This window comes from Narcine bancroftii, chromosome 8, assembly GCF_036971445.1.
Source record: "Narcine bancroftii isolate sNarBan1 chromosome 8, sNarBan1.hap1, whole genome shotgun sequence".
Taxonomy (NCBI): Eukaryota; Metazoa; Chordata; class Chondrichthyes; order Torpediniformes; family Narcinidae; genus Narcine; species Narcine bancroftii.
The window spans coordinates 51,474,456-51,494,160 of record NC_091476.1 but is presented as its reverse complement, the minus strand read 5'-3'; the positions used below and the strand labels follow the sequence as shown (position 1 = coordinate 51,494,160).

The 19,705-nt window shown below is 42.8% G+C and overlaps 1 long non-coding RNA gene across 5 annotated transcripts; it reads right to left on the bottom strand.

Moving 5' to 3' along the window:
- Positions 1–842: 842 nt before the first annotated feature.
- On the bottom strand, positions 843–18,105 carry LOC138741747 (uncharacterized). 5 transcript variants are annotated; one of them, XR_011343734.1, is made up of 4 exons: positions 17,851–18,105; positions 13,545–13,813; positions 4,218–4,392; positions 843–1,042 (listed from the first exon to the last, which is right to left on the bottom strand). It is a non-coding gene; the product is annotated as an uncharacterized lncRNA (long non-coding RNA). The 5 variants fall into 5 exon arrangements; XR_011343733.1 differs by lacking the exons at positions 13,545–13,813; positions 17,851–18,105 and adding an exon at positions 6,679–6,822; XR_011343736.1 differs by lacking the exons at positions 13,545–13,813; positions 17,851–18,105 and adding an exon at positions 6,571–6,669.
- Between the last annotated feature and the right edge of the window lie 1,600 nt (positions 18,106–19,705).

Below are 19,705 nucleotides of genomic sequence, written 5' to 3'. Positions count from 1 at the left end.
TTCACCTTCAGGAGGTGCAACAGTTGTGCCACCTCCTCCCTCACCACAGTCCAGGGCCCCAAATAAACTTTTCACTTGTGTATGCGTGGGAGTGATCTACTGCAACTGGTGCTCCCTTTGTAACCTTTTCTACATCAGAGAGACTGGACGAAGACTGGGAGATCACTTCGCAGAGCACCTTCGCTCTGTCCACATCAGTGACAGGGATCTCCAAGTGACCAGGACAACCATTTCAATTCTGTGTTCTACTCCCATACACATCATAGCTTCATTTACTATCAAGACCATCCACAAATTGGCAGAAAACACCTGATATTCTGTCTGGGCCCTCTCCAACCTGATGGCATTAACATCAACTTCTCTGGTTTCTGCTAACCTGCTCTCCATTCTTCCTCCCTCCCCTTGTCTTCTCCTTAGCTCTCCACCCCCTTCTCTCTCTATTCGCTGAGCTATCCCTCCTCCCCCTGCTTGCTGCTGTTTGCTCTCTCTCCATTCTTGACCTCCTGACTTTGGAACAGTACTCCTCTGCTCCACACCTTTTTGTTCTGACAGCAGCTGATATTTTTCCATACCTTGATGAATGGCTCAAGCCCGAAACGTTGGTTATATGTATCTTTCATCTTGCAATATAAAGTTTGACCTGCTGAGTTTCTCCAGCATTGTGTTTTTGCTTTTTATTGCGAATAAAGTCGACTTTTATAACAGGGTTCTGGTGAGTTTAAAGGGTGTGTGAACTCTGGCCATGGCTAGTTTAAAGAAAGCCATGATGAGTGAGAAGGGAATGCAGCAAACATTGCACAGTGAGCCAGGTCAAAGAGTGAAATATCGGAATGAGTGAATTTATTTCCGCTACCCGCTTCCTCAAACAATGCAATTGAAACAGGTGATCTGCTCTTTACAAGATATAGCCATGCAAAAACTGATTGCTACATATTCCACATTAAAAACAGTGACTGTACTTCAATCTTTACTCAACTGGCTCCTTCTAATGGACTCAACCAGGTGCTCCATGCATTGCATCTTCATTATTCACTGTGGTGTGCTGTCGTGCAGAAAGCAGACACAAAATTAAAGACTGATTAAAGCACACATGTCAAACTCTGGCCCATGGGCCAAATTTGGCCCACGATGTAATTATATTTGGCCCGCAAGATCATATCAAAAATGTATTAGAGGTGGCCCGCTGGCCGCCGCGCCAGTATAGCGCATGCACAGTAACCGCTGTGTCCCAGGGTGAGAGAGAGAGAGAAAAATCCTGGTCCTTGAAAAGTAGTGGTGGGTGGTTTTATAAACACGCTGTCGTGCCCCCCTGCCCACCCCCCCACCACAGCGCGGCCTGGCCGGTGTCAGGGGAAGCCAAGGCCGCTTCCCAGCGCCCGGAACCCCAGTGGCACAGCGTTTCTTGGAGCTGCAGATGGAGTCGGGACGCTGGAGGGAAGATTGGGGCTCCCCGCTGGGCGATGGGGGCGCCGGCCGCCGGCCGCCCTGCGCCTTCCCACTGGACCAGCGGCGGGTGCCCGGAGTACACGTGGAGAGCAAGGCTGGTCGAGCAGGTAGGGTGGAACCCCCCGCCATTCTCAGGAATGGCATGAGCTGGATCGGGATTAGCCGCGCTCACCTGCTCCTCCACCGCTGACCGGGATCCCAGCGCGGTCCTGAGCGCGGAGACTGCCCTGGAAAGGTCCTGGGACACCAGCACAGAAAGAAAAGGGGGTCCGGGAGAAACTCAGCAGGTCAAAGGGGGGTCCGAGAGAAACTCAGCAGGTCAAGGGGGAGGGGTCCGGGAGAAACACAGAAGGTCAAGGGGAGGGGGTCCGGGAGAAACTCAGCAGGTCAAGGGGGGTCCGGGAGAAACTCAGCAGGTCAAGGGAGGTCCGGGAGAAACTCAGCAGGTCAAGGGTGGTCCGGGAGAAACTCAGCAGGTCAAAGGGAAATCCGGGAGAAACTCAGCAGTTCAAGGGAGGTCTGAGAGAAACTCAGCAGGTCAAGGGGGGTCCGGGAGAAACTCAGCAGGTCAAGGGGGGTCCGGCAGAAACTCAGCAGGTCAATGGGGGTCCGGGAGAAACTCAGCAGGTCAAGGGGGGTCCGACAGAAACTCAGGGGGGGCCTGACCTCGCCAGGACCGTTGCCTACTCCCCCTCCCTGCCGCAGGCCGACCCGCGACTCACGGTGACGGGGCCGCTGATCCGCCGAGATGCCGCCCTGCAGCGAGAGCCGATGCCCCCGCACTGTCGTTGTCCAACCCGATCGCCCGCAAACCCCGCCCTCCGCACACAGGCCTGAGTAAGTATTATGAACTTTAATCTCAGGATAAAACGATCTTCCAATAGTTTCATGTCACAGTAATAAATATATTCCTGGTTAAAAATGGTCCTGCACCTGGATACAAGCTCATTAGGCATAAAACTTGAAAAGTGTGTAAATCAAAGGATATCTGTACCAATGGAAAAAGGGCATGGCAAATAACTCTGCTAGAGTTCATGCCCACAATCAGTCACCCATTTGATTGTTTCAGGAATCATGTTATTCTCCCACATTCTCAATAGCCCTCAGATTTTACTATTTGACAGCACACTAGCAACATTTGACAAATCCTCTATAGAGAAATATTATTTATTGAATATTTTATTTCTCATTTGTTAATGCTTCTGGAAAGAGTTTATCCAAAACTATTATTAAACATTTATTATAATAAGAAAAAGTTTAATATTACATATGTTGAAATAAGAGAAAACATGCAGATGTTGTTGAAAATTTTCAATAAATATTTAGTTCGGCCCTCGACTTAGTCCAAGTTTTTAATTTTGGCCCTCCGTGAATTTGAGTTTGACACCCCTGGATTAAAGGCTTTATTCCACTTAAAGTCCCTGCTGTGGTTAGCTGTAGCTCCGAGTGACTGACCTCGAGGGGCCGGATGTGGCTTATATTCCGGCGAATGATTGACAGCCGGCCAGGTGTTGTCATACCCTGCTCAGAAAAAACATTGACCATGGAAGGGCTGAGATTTGCAGAGACAATCTCTCGCTGCAACTTTTGTTGGCCCAGCAGAGTGGAGGAAAAGAAGCTGGTGCCTGAAATTCCCAATGTGTAGTGCACAGGAATCAAGAAGCCCATGAATTATAAAACCATGCAACAAGGAACAGGCCCTATGGTGCAACTCATCTGTGCCAAGCAGGTGGGCATGCTCAGCTAGTCTCATTTGCCAATGTTTGGTCCAATCCTTCAAAACTCTTCCCCTCCATGTATCTGTCCGAAGTCTTTTGAACATTGTAAATGTATCCTATTGTTTCCTTTGACAGTTCATTCAAGGAGCAGACTATCCTTTGAGTGAAAAAGTTGCTCAAGTCCCTCTAAAATATCTCTGCTCTCACCTTTAAACCATGAATTGTCTTCCCTGGGAGGGGTGGGGGGACCCACCATGAGCACTCACTTAATAGAAGAACCTCATGGTATAAATCTCCACATGGTCACACTTCAGGCACTGAAAGCTGCTTGATACCAGTAAACTTGAAGAAGTGAAGTAATTAACTGGACAGTGAAAAAGAACCATCTACACGCATACCTGCACATGCACTTAGAATTGGGGGGGGGGGGGGGGGGTTAAGTAACTTAATAGTGGCGAGTTAAATATTGATCTTATTATTCTGTATTAAGAAAATAAAACCAAATTTGTTTAAGTAGCCATTGTCTTAATGAATTTCTGTTGCTGCTAGTTTTAAGTCCTTAGGGCTCGTAACAGAAGGTTATAACAATAGGGTAGATGGCAGGAATTTACATCTCTTATTAAAGGTAGATAAAATTTGTAGATTTAGGAGAAAAGGGTAAGAGATTTAATGCAGAATTGCATGAGTTATAAGAATAAGTTGCTTTTCTTTCTCTTGCACAGATGGAACATCTATTCCTTCTCTTCAGTTTAAATTCAACAAAGACCCCTTGAGGAGATCCAGAGGGGCTGAGGGGGTCTTCAGCCTGAAATGTTAACTTTGCTACTCTCTCCATAGATGAATGTTCTCAGCATTTCCTTTTTATGATTTTAATTTTCCAAGGAGATGCTTCCTGCACTTGGGTGGGAAGTGGTAAGTCAACTTTGTCAGCAGTTGAACAGTGAATGGCAACTCACAAACATTTGAGAGGGGGAGTCAATGGTCTGACAACCACAGCAAATAGAAAAAAAAAGGAGAAAAGATCTCCTATGAAATGAAAATTCAGGGTCTCACCTCTTTTTCCGTGTGCTGGAAGATTTGCCTTTTTGCAGAGTCTTTGCGTGCAGTTTCCTGCTTTCTTTCTTCCAGTGGTTGGTCCATGACTTTGGCTGTAGATTTTCCACAACACTTTCTGGACATGTACGGGGCCTGGCATTGGGTAATCCACAGCACAGCCCTTCACAAGGCACTGTAATGATGATGGTAATATCGACAGGGTGGTAGACCGTGAATGTCAGTCACATATTGGATCCAACAACCCAAATTAACAACTTGTACACATAATCAGAACCTTTCTTTCTACCAGCTCTGCCTCTCCTAGCCCAGTGACCAGAACAAATGAACAATCACAACATACGCATACAAAACTTCAAAATGAGTTCTAACTCTATGTGAGGGACAAGAGAATTGGGTTTGCTGAAGAATTGAAACATGGCCCAGATCATTGTCCACAAATGGAACAAAAACCCTGAAGTATGTAAAAGGTTAGAACTGGAACAACACAGCTTTCAACTGGCTCAAATGGAAGACGAGTCCATGTAGGGATTGGAGCTGAAGGGTGAAGGTCTTACAATTCCAACAGCCATTGCATTGTAACGTGGCGCCTGGGAAGATGAACTGGCAGAGCTTTGGAAAATATTAAGCTCACCGAGAGTGGAAAAGAGGCTGTAAAGATTAAAAGTGCAGTGACATCTGAGGCTGGGATCTTTGAAGGTTCATCTTACATCACCATCTGTTCTGAGGTCAATAAAGTTACTCAGCACCATAGTTGGAACCAACTGTGAGGCAAGTCTTGCCCCTATGCCCAGAGATGTCAAACTGACCGGGGGACAGGTAGTCGGCGTCTTCCCATCCAGATTATGTGTTATCCCAAGCTCCATTTCTCCCTGCAGCTTAATCTCCAATTGTTCTTTATTCCATAGATTGAAATGATGAGTCAACATTTCAGATTGGGAATCCTTCATCGAGAGGGTACTGGGTTATATATGTTGCCAAGGAAGTATAAAAGAGGTCAAAATTACAAAGTTTAAGAGACATTTGGTCAGGTATGTGGATTGGAAAGAAAGATATGGAAAATACGAGCCAAAACAGGCAAATGGGACCAGCTCAAGAAAACAAATTGGTCAGCGTAGATGAGTTGAGCGGAAGGGCCCGTTTCTGTGCTGTATAATTTTGATGGCAACCACAACCTACTCTCTTACACCAAGGGTAAAACTTGAAAATCTGCTGACATCGTGGTTCAAGTAAAAACAATGCTGGAGAAACTCAGCCTTGTAGCTTTACGTAGCAAAGGTAAAAATACAGAACCAATGTTTTCATCTTGAGCTCTTCATTGAGGCATAGAAAGATGTCGGCAGGCAACTGTCTTTGTCCTCCTATTCACTTTTCATTTGTCCATCCACTTTCTCCACTACGTCACAGTGACTGCAGATTTTTGTTTTTCACTCCATTCAGTTGAACCACTGCGAAATCTCTTCAAAGGATGCCTACCCTGAAGAAGTTCTCCTCTCTTTGGAGTTCTGTGAGAGTTTCTCTCTCTCTCTCTCTCTTTGCTCCCCATCTGTAATCCCTGCTGATCTCTAACTCTCTGACCACGTCCCCACAGCTCCCACAGCCACATCTCACAGAGCCAAAAAATCAATTCTCACCTTTCCCCTTATCATAAAGAAACATGATAGACTGCAGACACTGTGAATGCCCTGAAATGCTGGAGGGTCAGGTCTGAAATGTCAGCAATATATCTTTGTCTCCTATAGATGATGAGTAGGCCAGCTGACTTCCTCCAGTATTTCAGAGTGTTTTACTCCTATCATATCCAATTAACATCTTTTGGATGTTGGTCTGGGCTCATCCCTCTCCTATTCTTCCCCAGTCTTCAATTCAGACACGTGCCTGCTTTTTGCTTCTACCTTGAAGAGCTCAGGCCTGAACTATCGGTAATATATTTTTACCTCCTATGGATGCTGCGAGATTGACTGAGTTCCCGCAGCATTTGTGTGATTTTTGCTCTTCATCTTCCTTTTAAATAGTAATTTGCTGCTAACAAAATGCATTCATTGCTTTCCTCCTTCACCCTCAATGTTGATCCGTCTCTCGCCTCCATTCCTGTCACTTCTCCCTTAACCATACGTTGGCATTTTAATTAATTTCTACTTCATTTCAGCTCATGGAATCCCATTTCTTTTGCACCCATTTTCTGCTTTGCTCCTGCAAAAAGCTCTTGACGGCATCTAAATTCTTTAAAGTAATTCTTTAATCCAGGTGGGTTTTCTTTTTATAAGCAGGGTATTTTGGTTTTGTTTCTTTTCTGTCTCAACCAGTATTTGAGGTAATTGATATGTTGACAACTTTGTTCTGTCTTAATTACAATTATTGCCTGTGACATCACCACCCTGCTCTCCTTTCTGCAAGTTGAAGCAGTTTTTTTTCCCCACTATTCAAATGTCAGATTTATTGTCAGAGTGACATCACGTACAACCCTGATATTTATTTTTTCCCTGCGGCTCATCCATAATTTGTACTTATCGGTAGTGCAAAAACTGCACTCAAGAAAAGGTACTTCACTCCCCTTTGTGAGGCGTGCTGAAATCATTCCCTTTTATGAAGTGCTGACATCTCTCCGCTTTATGAGGCGCACTGACATCACTCCCCTTTATGAAGCAATGACATCACTCCCCTTTTATGAAGCGGTGACATCACTCCCCTTTATGAAGCGGTGACATCACTCCCCTTTATGAAGCGGTGACATCACTCCCCTTTATGAAGCGGTGACATCACTCCCCTTTATGAAGCGGTGACATCACTCCCCTTTATGTAGCGGTGACATCACTCCCCTTTATGAAGCGCTGACATCACCCCCCTTTATGAAGCGGTGACATCACTCCCCTTTATGAAGCGGTGACATCACTCCCCTTTATGAAGCGCTGACATCACCCCCCTTTATGAAGCGGTGACATCACTCCCCTTTATGAAGCGGTGACATCACTCCCCTTTATGTAGCGGTGACATCACCCCCCTTTATGGAGCACGCGATTGTTTAAAATAAAACAACAGTTAGTAGTTGACTCTGCTCTGGTAGCTGTGTTGCTTGAGCTCTGCAGTTAGTTCCACTAAAGATTGATTTGAAGTTGGGAAATTTATTACTTTTAGTAGAATGAAAGAAACATTTAACATATTGGAAAATACAAAATTTTGTTATTATCAAGAGACTTGTAACATTTTTGGTCAAGATTTAGTATTACCACTGGAGACTGAAGTGGAACTATTATTAAGTAATAGGGACATGAAGAGATTTATTTCAGAGCTATACAAATTATTACAAAAGAAGGCTCAAAAAGAGGGAGTTCATAAATCAAGACATAAATGTTAAGCAAATAGATGAACGTAGATGGATTCAGATATGTAGAGAGAGTATGAAAAGTACAATAAATGTGAGATATCGGAGAGTTCAATATAATTTTATTCATCAGTTATATTTAACCACAAAAGTTACATAATATAAATTATATTTATTCAGATTTATGTTTTAGATGTGGACAAGAAGTTGGTACTTTTTTGGATTAAACTTGGCAGAGTTCCACAATTAAATCTTTTTGGCTTCATCTGTGTAATTTATTAGAACCAATAATCAGAGTTAAGATTCCCACAGGATTCTGTTATTTTTATTGGCAGTCGTTAGAGGAATTAAACTTAAAACTGAATATGTATCAAGTAAAATTCGTTCTAATTGCCTTGGCAATAGCTAGAAAATATATTGCTATAACTTGGAGATCAGATACTGATCTGGGAATGGACAGATGGTATGCAGAAGTTCAGAGATGTATTCCACTTGAGAAAATTACTTACAACTTAAAAACTAAATATCATACATTTTGTGAAATATGGAGCCTGTAGTGCCAGCCAGAGGTGGGGGGCATAACTTCACGTTTGAATCATCCCTGGAATGTCAGCCAATCACGAGTCCAGGGGGTCTGCATTGAGATGGTGCTGGACCTCCTCAGGGAGGAAGCCCATAGGCTGAGAAATGCTTGGGGGGGGGTTGTTAGGCACCATTTCCGGTTTTGGAACGACCAAATTGGGTGACAAAAAGTGGTCTAAGAAGAGATTAAAATGCAAATCAGTGTTTTCCTCAGCAGCTCTGCCTTAAAGGCATCATATTGGTGACCCCAACAGTTTAGACATCTCTGAACCCAACACAAAGGCCGATGAACCAGCACCGAGTGCGGTTGCCATTAAGTTTCCAGCGTTCTGGCCACACAGACCACGTCCGTGGTTCATTCAGGAGGAGGAACTATTCAACCTCCGCAACATCACCAGTGAGGCTACAAAATTTTGGCACATCGTCGCATCGCTCGACGAGGAGTCGGCCATTAAAGTTGAAGTTTTCTTAACCAATCCTCCGGCTTTCAAGGTCCACCTCCTACAAACTTTCACCATGACACAGCTGGAGAGAGATATGCTTCTCCTACATCTAGACAAACTTGGGAACGAGTCCCCTTCTGAGCTAATGGCCAAAATGCTCGCACTAGCCGACAGACACTTCAAGTGTCTAATGTTCAAGGCTGCATTCTGAGAACACCTCCCTGCAACATCGGCTTGTTCCTGTCTGATGCAGACTTTTCTGGCCCACAGGCTGTGGCAAATGAAATGGAGACTATACAGAGTTCCTAAAAATTCTGTCGCAATAGTCCCACAAGCAGCAGTGTCCAACAGCGCAACTACCTCATCCATTTCAACAACTGAGACAGGCAGGAGGGTCCAAAGGAAAATAGCACATCAATATGGTGATATGATAGGTGGTGTTTCTACCACAGGAGGTGGGGCCAATGTGTCCCACCGTGCACTTACTCAGCCAACAACTAGGGAAATGGTACCACCAGCCGCCTGTAATGCCCATAGCAGTTGGTGAACACACGGGCCTCTTCTGTGCTGTCGTCCGAAGGTTTTTAGTCAACATGGGAGCCAAATGCAGCATCCTGCCACCGAATGCCTTTGAACGAGAAGCCCGGACTGAGCAGTCCAACCTACTTGTGACAAATGGGATGGCTATACCCAGTTACGGCATCAGATCAGTCCATTTGCTACTCGGAGACTCGGCTTACAGGTGGGATTTCACTATCATGGCCATACGCCAACCGATCCTGGATTTCCTGAGAGCCAATAACCTACTGTTTGACGTGAGGCGGTGATGGTTAGTCCATGCCTCCACTTTCCAGACATGCCCACTCTCGCCTAATACACAGCCAGCCCTGCACAATCAGACCCTGACTCCAGACAAGTTTGCGAAGGTCCTGAGTTCCCCTAAACCCTTACACCAGACTTTCATTTGAACACCCCGCCACACAGCGTACAACGATACGTGACAACTGAAGGACTGCCCATTCACACCAAGGCACAGCAAAAGGATATGGAGGTGCAAGCTTTTCTGACCAGTCACAGAACTTCAGCTAGAAGAAACAGAAATGGGCCCAGATAGGATACGCTACTCTGTGACGCTACCCACATAGTGGTGCAGAAAACTTTTTGACCATGTACACGGACTGTCGCACTCCTCAATATGCATTACAGTTAAACTTATAGCATCCAAATATGTCTGGCGTGGGTTGAAAAAACAGGTCTCTCAGTGGGCAAAGACTTGTTAAATGACCAAAGTCCAAAATGCAGCATTTCCTTCCCACCACCCAGAGATTTCAACACATCCACATCAACATCGTTGGACCTATGCACGGTGCGTAGCCACAAATACATTCTCACCATGGTCCATCGATTCACCCACTGGCCAGAAGCTGGACCCATGGAACAACTGAGGCTTGTGCCAGGACATTTTTATTTACATGGGTGGCACGTTTTAGGGTACCTGTGCATATCACCTCCAACAGTGGCTCACAATTTACTTCCACGCTTTGGGCTGCACTGTCACGCCTCTGTGGTGCATGACTCCATTTCACCATGTCCTATCACCTGCAAGCCATGGGCGTTCAACGGCATCTGTAGCAGGCTTTGCGAGCACGTCTCACAGGCCTGCAGTGGTTGGATGCACTGCCTTGGGTAATGCCGGGAATTCAGACTGCTCCAAAAGAGGACTTGCAGGCTTCGTCAGCTGAACTCATTTATGGCATGCCCTTTTTCGTGCCAGCTGACAATCCACCCTCGCCTGACAGTGCCAATTCCATGGCATCGGAAGAACTCCAATGCTTGTGCCATTGGCCCCAGTCCCAGCCACAAGACACGGTTCACCACCCATGCATGACCTGGCGGATCTTGACTCGACACCTTTTGTGTTTGTCCGCCACCCGACATGGGACGCAGCTGCAGCATCCCTACATCAGGCCAAAGTGCTAAAAAAAACAATGGGTCCACCCTGCTGTTGGACAGAAGGGAATGGAGGGTAAAGGGCAAGATGCAAGGAAGTGGAGCTAGAGGAGACTACTTGGTTTGGTGTGGACTAGAACGGCTGAGATGCCCTGTTTCCATGATGTAATTGTTATATGGTTATATAGTTAACACGAGCTGTATACAAGGGTCCGGCTCAAACTAGTCCATGTGGACACTGCTGAGTTAGTGGTGTTTCCACTGCCGTGTCACTGAGGTTGCCCCCCAAAAAAGCCCAAGACTCAGACTATCATATGGGGGGATGATTCTTGGGGGGGGGGGAAAAATATGGTTTCACATTCCAATTGTCCCTGTAATGCCGGCTGACCACGAGTCCCAGAGGCCCGCATTAAGGTGGCACTGGACCCCTTCCACCTTGGGGACGAAGCTCGTGGGATAAGAAATGCGTTGGGAGTGTTATATCACTACTTCCTTTTTTGGAACGGTCAAACCACAAGTGACTTAAAAAGTGGTCTAAAAGGAGATTAAAACAGTTCTTTGCTGATTACGTGAGTTAGTGTTTTCTTTTGCAGCTCTGCCTTAAAAGGCGCCATAGAGCCCAGATTTACAAACTGTTGTATTAAAATTTAAATTAATCTCATAGTCCCTCTCTCCGATTGGTCTCCATGTATACACACATACACATATGATATACACATGCATACACACATATATATAATATATATATATATATATACACACACACACACATACTTATATACGCACATACATACACACACACACACACACACACATTGAAAAGTATTGGAAAGAAAGTGAAGTGCTCCTGTTGTGGTTTTCTTGTCCTTTTTTCTTTTTTTTTAGCTTGTAGAGGGTTGGGGGAGGGGATGAATGAGAGGTAGTTTTTCTTTTTTTTCTCCTTTTTTTAATGTATAAGATACCACATGTATTTGGATTAAGTTTGAGATATTGTGATATGTTGTGGCTTTATATTAGATTAAATTATAAAAAAATTAAGGACATACAACTTTTTTAACCTTCATCATTAAGCTGGAGTGCTAAACACTGCAGGATTTCACTCAATTCTACCCAAAACTATTACTGGGCTGATCCGCACAGATAAGTGACACCAGGTTTCTCCCTTCCATGAGGTCAACTAATCTGCCTTAGAATAAGCACTGAACAGTAAGATCAGCCTTCAGGGAATTCACATCCTGCCAATTGCTTCTAAACATTGATGTTCTTTAAAAACAGTCTACCCTGGGCCAGAGTTTTAGAGCACAGAAACAAGCCATTCAGCCCAACTTGTCCATGACGAACATGTTGTTTACTTGAGCTGCGCCTATTTGCCTGCATTTGGCCCACATCCCTCTAAATCTTTCCTATCCATGTACCTGTCTAAATGCCTTTTAAACATTGAAATTTTGTCTGCTTGGGAAACACCCTTCACAGCAAAAGCAAATTCACTCACTTTGCATAAAACCAGTGATCTAAAATTCTGTTGCCTGGCCCCTGCACCTTTTCAAACCTCTGACCTGCCACACAGCACAAGTGCGTTCAGATCATTTTCTCTTCCCTCTTCGAAGATTAACCAACTATAAATGCTCCCATGATGCTAATTAGACATTTAACTGTTTCTGAAAATTGTCATCTCAGACTTCCTTTCAAGATATTCCTCTAAACTAGAGGTTTTCAAACTCCCCCCCCCCCCAACTCAAATTCCTTCTTAAATAATCCCTATGCCATTGGTGCTGTGTGATTGTTTAATTGTACTTAATTGACTCATTATGTGCACGGTTTCACAACTCCAAAGGAAATGGGCCATTGACAATTTTTCTCAAGTAAAATATTTCAATAACAATTGGGTTGATTCTCAATCTTTTTCCCCCCCATTCACTTAACATCTTAAGCAATCCCTTACTAATCACAGAGCACCTAGGGCATAGTAATTGCTTAAGGTGGAATGCGAGTTTTGGGGGGTAGTTTAAAAACCACTGCTCTCAACAGATCTATTCAGTCCTGTCTTTGTGGATTTTACATGTTCTTATGTAACTATGTGGGCTGGCATCTTAATTGGCCACTGTAAACGTTCCCTTGTGAGGTGGTTAATGGCAGAATCAGGGGGTGGAATATGTGGACAATATATAAAGAGTGAAATTAAAGGAGGATTAGTGTAAAATGGATAGCTGGTGCTGACTCAGATCACAAGAGGGTGGAAAAACACATTGTTTTTGAAGCTGATATCGCCTCAAACCGTGCATCTTGGCGCCTCACAGTTTGGCGGGCAGCAACCTCCTTTGAAGAAGACCGCAGAGCCCACCTCACTGACAAAAGGCAAAGGAGGAAAAACCCAACACCCAACCCCAACCAACCAATTTTCCCCTGCAACCGCTGCAACTGTGTCTGCCTGTCCCGCATCGGACTTGTCAGCCACAAACGAGCCTGCAGCTGACGTGGACTTTTACCCCCTCCATAAATCTTTGTCCGCGAAGCCAAGCCAAAGAGAAGAAAGAGAGAGGTTAAAAGGTGAATGGATAGAGAATAATAAAATATGAGGTGCATCAATAGGGTAGACAGATAATCTTTTCTCACCCAGGGTAAAAATGTCAAAAACTAGTGGACACGCATTTAAGGAGAGAAGGCGAAGTTGAAGAGATAAATAATAATTTATTTTTAGTGGTATCTGTCTGGAACAAACTACCAGGGGCATGGTGGAAATTGAGACAATAGTATTTGAGACTTCTAGATAGATACAGGACTTTGCAAGGAACAGGAACACGTGACGAGATTTAATTTGTAATCATAATCAGTGGCTTGTTCCTGTGCTGTTCTATCTTCTGAAAGGCAAAAGATTAAAAAAGAGACAGGATGGTGGGGGGGGGGGGGTTGGTCTTCCAATGCTTGCATGAATAAGAGCTGCCTGGGAGGAGGATTTCAGCAAGAAGAGTGTAAAAATTCACATCACAATCATCCTTTCAGGCAGCAATAGGCTAAATGAGTTTTACTTACCTTTAGCACCCTGCAAGGAAACCTTTGCGAATGCTTTTCTGAGCAAGATCTCGACAAGCGGTAAAACTCCTCACCCTACATCATTCTCCTTCAATTTCAGCTTGATTTGCACAGATTTCAGGCCACAGAGCGGTGCAGCAGGTAGAGTCACTGCCCAACAATTCCAGGGTCCCAGGTTCAATCCTGACCAAGCGATGTGCGGTTTCCTCTCACATCCCAAGGTTGGCAGGTTATTTGGACATGGAAGATCTCTCCTTGTGTAGAAGAATCTGGGGAGATTTGATGGGAATGGGATAAGATAATTAATTCCAAAAATGGGGACACCGCCAGTGCTGCTGTAACGGTGCTGCAGGCCTGCGGAGACCGAAATCATAGCGTTCCTGTGGGGTCCATCTGCCCAGTCTTGTCAGCTCTGTACAGATTTTAAATGACCCTTTAGAGGAGCCGACAACTTCCAGATAGGCTGTAATATCCTCATTGCAGCCCCACACCCTCAGTCTACTTTTTCCCATTTATTTTCTTAAAATTTTCAAAGTAATGTCGAATGCATATTCTTTATTTGAAGTGATCTAAGAGCTGGAAAGACTACTAAGAGTGGGAAAAATGGTGGAAAAAAAACCAAAACTCCACCTATTCCACTGGCAAACCCAACTGCTGAGAAATGCTCCAATATACTTGAACAAATTATAGAATCTACTGATGCAGGATTTAAATGTCCAGAGTGGAAGGCTTTTGGCCTTGGAAAACCGAGTTGCACAGATCTACGCTACCATAAAAAAAAACAAGGTGAGCATGTGACCCATTAACCTTTGTTTTTATTGGATTATGGCATTTCAGATATTTGGCATTTATATTATCCCACCAATAGAGAATATTCTCCCCCCCCCCATTCATTACACTTATTCATGTATTTTTTTTATTGATACATTTGTTTTAGATGTGATAGATCAGGGGGTAAAAAAAGGGGGAGGAGTTGCTCTGCTTGTCAAGGAGAACATTACTGCCGTGAGGTGGCAGGATGGTTTGGAGGGATCGTCCAGTGAGTCTGTTTGGGTGGAATTGAGGGGTGAAGGAGGCATGAGGGTGCTAATAGGGGTGTATTACAGACCACCAAATGGGCCAAGAAAATTAGAGGAACAAATTTGTAGGGAGATATCATATATGTGTGAGAATCATAAGGTAGTGATCATGGGAGATTTTAACTTCCCTCACATTGATTGGGATACCCAAACAGTTAGAGGGCTGGATGGGCTAGAGTTCGTTAAATGTGTTCAAGATTGTTTTCTAAATCAATTAGCAGAAGAACCGACTCGCAACGGTGTAATACTAGATCTCCTGTTAGGGAACGAGCTAGGTCAGGTATTGGACATTAATGAGGGAGAACAAATTGGGTCTAGTGATCTTAACTCTGTTAGTTTTAGAGTAGTTTTAGGGAAGAGCAAGGAGGGGCCTAAAGTTAAGGTTCTGGATTGGAGAAGAGCAAATTTCGAAAGAATAAGAAGGGATTTGGGGAGTATTGAGTGGGACAGGATATTTTCAGGTAAGGATGTAAATGAAAAATGGAGGATATTCAAAAAAGATATTTTGAGGGTACAGAGTAGATATGTCCCAGTGAGGATCAAAGGAAAGGCTGGAAGTCATAGGGAGGCTTGGTTTTCAAAGAATATTGGAAATTTGGTTAGGAGAAAAAGGGAGGTGTACAAGAGGTATAAAGAGAAGGGAGCTGAGAATTTGAAGGAAGACTACAAGGAGTGTAGAAGGAATCTTAAGAAAGAAATTAGAAAGGCCAAAAAAAGGCACGAAGAGGCTCTGGCATACAGAGTAAAAATAAATCCAAAGGGTTTCATAGGTACATTAAAAGTAAAAGATTAGTGAGGGATAAAATTGGACCCCTTGTAGATAGCGAGGGTAGGCTGAGTGAGAAGTCAGAGGAAATGGGGGAAATTATGAATGATTTCTTTGCCTCAGTATTCACTAGGGAAAAAAAATTGAACCAGTTGAAGTAAAGAAAAATAGTGGGGAGGTCATGAAGCATACAAGGATAACCGAGGAGGTAGTGATGGCTGTGTTGAAAAAGATAAAGGTGGATAAATCTCCGGGACCGGACAAAATATTCCCAAGGACACTCGGGGAGGCTTGTGGACAGATAGTGGAGCCATTAACAGAGATATTTAGGATGTCACTGGCCACGGGGGTAGTGCCAAAGGATTGGAGGGTGGCGCATGTGGTTCCGCTGTTTAAGAAAGGGTCCAAATGTAAACCTGGGAATTATAGGCCCGTGAGTCTGACGTCTGTGGTGGGTAAGTTGATGGAAAGTGTTCTGAGAGATGGTATTTACAAATATTTGGAGGTACAGGGATTGATAGGGAGTAATCAGCATGGTTTTGTCAGGGGTAGATCACGCTTGACAAACCTGATTTGAGTTTTTCGAGGGGGTTACAAAAAAGATTGATGAAGGGAAAGCTGTGGATGTTGTCTATTTAGACTTTAGTAAAGCTTTTGACAAAGTTCCCCACAGGAGGTTAGGAAAAAAGGTGGAGGCATTAGCTATAAATAAGGAGGTAGTGAAATGGATTCAGCAATGGTTGGATGGGAGGTGTCAGAGAGTAGTGGTAGAAAATTGTTTGTCCAATTGGAGGCCGGTGACTAGTGGATTTCCTCAGGGATCGGTCCTGGGTCCACTATTGTTGTTATATATATTAACAATCTGGAAGTAGGGGTGGAGAATTGGATAAGCAAGTTTGCGGATGATACAAAGATTGGTGGTGTTGTGGACAGTGAGGAAGATTACCGTAGATTAAAAGGTGATTTAGGAAGGCTGGAGGTGTGGGCTGAGAAATGGCTGATGGAATTTAATACAGATAAGTGTGAGGTGTTACATTTTGGAAAGGCAAATCTAAATAGGTCATATGCATTAAATGGTAGGCTATTGAGATGTCCAGAGCAACAAAGGGATTTAGGAGTGATGGTAAATAGTATCCTCAAGGCTGATACTCAGGTAGATGGTGTGGTGAAGAAGGCATTTGGAATGTTGGCCTTCATAAATCGGAGTATTGAATTCATGAGTAGGGAGGTTATGATGAAATTGTACAAGACATTGGTGAGGCCAAATTTGGAGTACTGTGTACAGTTTTGGTCACCAAATTATAGGAAAGATATAAACAAAATAGAGAGTGCAGAGAAGGTTCACGAGAATGTTGACAGGATTTCAAGGTTTGAGTTACAGGGAAAGGTTGTGCAGACTAGGGCATTTTTCTCTGGAGCGTAGAAGATTGAGGGGGGACTTGATAGAGGTGTTTAAGATTTTAAAAGGGACAGACTGAGTAAATGTAGATAGGCTTTTTCAATTAAGAGTGGGGGAGATTCAAACTAGAGTGCATGGTTTAAGATTGAAGAGGGAAAATTATAAGGGGAACATGAGGGGAAATTTCTTTACGCAAAGGGTGGTAGGGATGTGGATTGAGCTTCCGGCAGATGTGGTTGAGGCGGGATCATTGATTACATTTAAGGAAAGACTGGATAGTTACATGGAGGACTGGAGGGGTAGGGACCGGGTGCTGGTCAGTGGGACTAGGACTAGGAGGGTGAGGATTTGTTACGGCATGGACTAGTAGGGCCGAATTGGCCTGTTCTGTGCTGTAAGTGGTTATATGGTTAATCATTTAATTTCATTAACATTCTTTTTAATACCACTGTATTGTAATATCTGACCATGCCCCTGTCTAATTTCCCTCAAGATAAAACACACTGGTACTTTAATTCACTAGTGAACTTATGGAAGAGCAGTTAGTTTTTTTTTATATTAATCTCTCTTCATAGACCTCTAGTTTAGTTACAGGGGATACTTTGAAGGCTGTTCTTAGGGGGCAAATAATTTCATACATTGTTAGTAAGAAAAGGGCAAATTATTTCATACACTGTTAATATGAATAGGAAGTGTAATAAAGAAAGATCAGAGTTAATTAAACAAATTGAACAGTTAGATCAATGATAAGCTCAATCTAAAAACTCAAGATGCACACAAAAAACGAGTTGAACTTGAAACTAAATTTGATCTTCTCTCAACAACCCCAGCCAAATGCCAACTTCTGAAATCTAAAAGTCAATTTTGCATTCATGATGATAAATCTGATAAGTTTTTGGCCAACTAATTGAGAGAACTTGGTGCTAAAGAACACATCATAAAAGTTCGTAAAGATAATAGTATTATGACTTCAGATCATTTGGAGATAAACAATACATTAGATACTACAAATTATATTTTTCGGATGTACAAATGATGGTAATTTGATGAAAAGTTTCTTACATCAATTGAACATACTCAGTATTTCTCTTGATAGCCAAATCAAATTGGATGAATCTCTTTCACAAGAGGAAATAGTGGCTCCTATTTCCTCATCACAATCTGGAAAGGCACCTGGACCTGATGGGTTGCCAGTGGAATTTTTCAAATTATTTTCTCAACGGCTCATGCTTAAAGCGGTGTTTGCTACTTCATCTGACTCATTTAATGAGGCTTGTATATCTTTAATTGCAAAGAAAGGTAAAGACATAAGCAAATGTTCCTCTTATGGACTGATCACCCTTTTGAATGTCGATGCTAAAATCTTAGCTAATATGATGGAAAACATTTTACCATCGGTTATTTCAGAAGATCAAACGGGGTTTATTTAAAACCAATATTTCTATTTTAATATACGTCGATTAATGAATATTATATATTTTCCTTCTGGGAAATCTCCTGAGTGAATTCTTTCATTGGATGCAGGGTTAAACTATTGTATTCACAACCTTCTATCACAATTCTTACTAATTTACAACAATCTCAACCTTTTAATCTGCAAAGTGTGACTTGTCAAGGATGCCCATTAATATTTGATCTGACAGTTGAACCATTGGCAATTGCATTTCATGAGTGCAAGGATATTTTGGGGAAATGGCATAGTATCTCCCTATGCAGATGATTTCCTTTCTATTTTGAATCCAACCACCTCCCTTCCGCATATGATGACATTGCCATCTCAGTTTAGTCAATTCTCAGGTTATAATTTGAATGTGCATAGAAGTGAGCTTCTTCCACTGAATTTTCCTGCAGTTGTATGTGGTGATTCTCCTTTTTAAGGTTGTTAAAAATCAGTTGACCTACCTTGATATTACAATGACAAAGAATTTATAAGCATCTTTTTAAGAATTATCTAGCTCTGCTTAAACAAGTGAAACATTAGCTGACCCAATGGTCATCTTTGTCTATAACTCTAGTTGGCCGCATAAATTCTATTAAAATTATTATTTTGCCTAAATTTTTATATCTTTTTCCAATATGTTCTGCTAATTAATGTGACCCACAGTCACCAAGAGTGGATGTTACCACTGGAGCCATCAATCAACTGAATGGCTCACAAGCTTGTGTAAATTTCTATAAATAGCTCACTCCTATTTTTTGTAAGAAAAGAGTTTGGGTGTGGTTTGGTGAAATTCTGTTGTTAATTCTCTGAGTAAACTCAAAGTGGGAGTTAGATTCCTCAGCTATGCTTGCAGGCCAGACATTTTGGGCACAGTTACATGTTCCTAAATTGCTTTTTGACTCAGTCATATAAATTACATATGGAAGGGTAAGTAAGCATCTTCGCCTTAATAAAGTTCTTTTTCAGAGATTAAGAAAGATGGTGGAATGGCTCTACTATTGGGCAACCAATATACAAAGTCTTAGGTATTGGTCCTTCTTTCATAATCATTCTGACCGTCCAATATGGAGCAGAATTCCCGCCCCACCCCCTCCTCCAAATTTTTCTAATTCAGTGCTTCTGGGCTCTTCACTTCCATTCTCAACTAAATTAATAGATAATCCAATTGCTAAATATTCTATGAGAATTTGGGCACAATTTAGAAAACATTTTGCATTTCATAATTTTTCATCTCTCAAGTCCTATCATGTCGAATCATTTTTTTCAACCCTCTTTACATGACAATATGTTTCAGAGAGGGCAGCTTTAAGGATCTTTGCAAGTCTGGCATTTTCTTGAATCACGTTTCTAATTCCCAAAAGTCTGAATCAAATTTTGTAAATGAGTTTTTTTTAAGCTTTATGCCTTCTTGTAAAGATTTAATATATTATTTACCAGAAGTTGCTATGTTTAAATCACACTTTAAATCAAAAATGC